At 42.2% G+C, this 2,931-nt stretch overlaps 1 long non-coding RNA gene across 1 annotated transcript; it reads left to right on the forward strand.

The window, feature by feature from the left end:
• The first annotated feature begins 413 nt into the window (after nucleotides 1–413).
• Nucleotides 414–1,955, forward strand: LOC134439242 (uncharacterized). Its single transcript, XR_010032731.1, has 3 exons — nucleotides 414–846; nucleotides 1,345–1,427; nucleotides 1,879–1,955. It is a non-coding gene; the product is annotated as an uncharacterized LOC134439242 (long non-coding RNA).
• Nucleotides 1,956–2,931: the final 976 nt, after the last annotated feature.

Consider the following 2,931-nt stretch of genomic DNA (forward strand, 5'->3'; position numbering starts at 1 on the left):
CTGACAACTTGGCATGGAAAAATGTGTCTATCAACCTCACTTCAAGGTAAGAAAAGACCCATAAAAGTGTATTGGTGTGTATGTGTTGTAGTTTACTATGTTGCTGTGTGTGACATTAGGTGCTCTTGATGCTACACTGGGTGTATGTTTTGTTAGCAACTTAGCTTAGAATGTTAGCTACTGCTAGTTAGGCTAGCACTGTGTAGGCCTTTCATACAAGTCTTTTTCTTGTATCATACATCTGCAGTGTATTTGCAAGTGATGCGTTGCATTTTCATGATGACATATTGCACATTGAACTTCTGTATAAACCAGTGTAGCAATCATGCTGTAGGGGCCTAATCCAACAAGTCCTCATGAAAGCCTTAAACTTATTAGGCCTATTTCTGCTCCACAGGCAGCCGATATTTTCCTGGTGAACCAGAAGCTATGTGTTGACGCCCAGGGCGGGGGCTGGGCTACACAAACCTTCTGGTACACCTGTGATTCGCTCTCCTCCTCCGTTCACGAAATGAACGGGGCAGCACGACGAATCAGGATCGTAGGGAGGGATTTCAGTGGGTATGACGTTTATCGAACGCGACACCTTCCCCCAGGGTAGTTCGGCTGTGCCCGCCCCCTCACTGAATCACAACAGTAATGGCGGCGTGCGAGGAGTTATCATGCGTCGGGATGGAAGCAGCAATTTCAGCGGTGTTATCCAAAATACCTCAAGTTGATTCTCTAAAGGAGGAGCAGTGCCGAGTCATGGCTAAAGAAGAAGTGGCTGGCTATGCTTTCTTCTGAAGTCTATCAAAAAAACCTGGTGGGAATTGTTGTGGATGAAGTTCACGTAATCTACAGATGGTAAGTGAAAAAACAAGGTTGTTATTAGCAATTATGTACTGTGCTTTATGTGAAATTGTGGCTCATGTAGCACACTCGTGAGTGCTGGAGAAACACGCATGCTATTTTGATTCGGGATTCAGATACCCCATGGGAATGAGACCCAGACTAAACACTTCCCTTGGACGCCCGTAAGGCTTATTGGAACGTTTTTATTGAACTTGCGACTCAACACATTTCTGCTTTTCTGCTGAACCAGAAGCTATTTGTTGACGCCCAAGGTTTTTTACGCCCACGTCGTGATACTTTAGTGTCAGATTAAGTAAAAGGATTGTTTTGGTTTGGGCGTAGTTTAAACGTTTCATAATCAGGCCATTTCGCTGTTTGCTATGCCCAGTGCTGACGCCAGAGCCTTGTGAAGTTCGGTGTGAACAAACCCCTTCCCCCACCCAGTTGTGCTAAAGGTGTGCTAACGTCCAGCAATTTCAATGTACTCACGGAGATCGTTCTATGTTTCAGGGGCAACGGTGTAAAGGGGAATCCAGCATTGAGAGAGAGAGCTTTTCTCGCCTGGGACAACTCTGCTCAGTTGTGAAAGAAAGGTCAGACATTGTAAATAAAACTCACTGCTTAATAGCAAACCTTCTAAAAAAATCTGCCAACCTACTTAACCCTTGTCTATCAACAGGTCCTTTACAGTTTTTTATTGCTGTTGTTTTTACTGTAGGCTACTTAATACACATTGTATTAACTTTCAGAGTACATTGTACTGACCCTCTGTAAGTAATTCAACCTCCTGTAAGTCGCTTTGGATAAAAGCGTCTGCTAAGTGTAATGTAATGTTAACAGTTAGTGTTAATGGCATAACAAATTATGACTCCTTGCAATAAAACTACCCCCATTGTTTTGCAAACCCAGTACATGATAAAGCCTTCATAAATAAAGTATTAATAGAAATCAGATATGGGAAGCAAAAGCCCGTCAAGGGCCGCTGAGCCGGCCTATAGCTGTTTGGTTATTGATGACTAACAGAATGCATATGTTATCTTTCAGGCACACCTGTCATGGCTTTGACGGCTTCAGCAGAAGTTGTCAACAGAGAGAGGGTCATCAAGCTGCTACACATGCACAATGTAACCCGGGTGACAGTGAGCCCAAATAGACATAACATCAGGCTTGGCCTGAAACATGTATCTAGTAATACCCTCTACCCTCACATGCAGTCTTGTATGCAATCAAAGGATCACCTAGGGTTGACAAGACAGTGAGAGAAGTGATTAAGGCAGGCACACAAGGCTGTTTAAGGAGAGCCTTATTTAGCCACTTCGACATGCATGTCACAAATTTGGAGCCTGGTCATAGTTGTTGCACCTATTGCCATTCCATTTGTTTGTGTTCATCTGGTGTTTGTTCTGAGCCTGTGTTTGAGTCTGTGCAAACACAGGTGTGCACTACTACCCCACAAAGATCTAGAGATGTGACAGAAGAGGACAAGAATGTTATCAGGGCCTGCTTGCAGCAGTACAGGCGTACATTAGTACCAAACATGCCACTTGTCACAAGCAAGGCTTTCTGCACCGGGTTTGGAACAAAGCTAATAGAAGCAGCAGTCAACCATAGTCCTTACATCTTTGATATCACTTACATAACAAACAACTTACCAGTGTGTAGGCTACGGCATGCTCAGGAAATTCTACTTATAATAAGTGAGGTGTTTGATGACTTTGAGTAAACAGAGCAAACTCTCCCTGATGACACTTTCTTAGTGCCAGACATTGATTTCACTGGCTATTTTGATGAGTCTGATGATGTGTCTGAAACTGAGACGCAACACAGCAGTAGTTCTGGGTCCAACTAGCAAAATGTTATCACATGCTGTTGTAGCAATGTAAATACAAGAATGGAAATAATGATGTACAAAAGTCTTTGGAGAAAATGTAAATATTTTTTATTGTGACATATGTAAATAAAAGTGTTATTGTGCCAATCTGGGTGTTGTATTAACTGTACAATGATAAGACATAAATAACGTGCACAGAGAAACATAATAAATATTAACAAAACTATAAAAACTATTGAATGGCATGAATAGAATATACATTCACC

Source organism: Engraulis encrasicolus, chromosome 22 (assembly GCF_034702125.1).
Source record: "Engraulis encrasicolus isolate BLACKSEA-1 chromosome 22, IST_EnEncr_1.0, whole genome shotgun sequence".
NCBI lineage: Eukaryota > Metazoa > Chordata > Actinopteri > Clupeiformes > Engraulidae > Engraulis > Engraulis encrasicolus.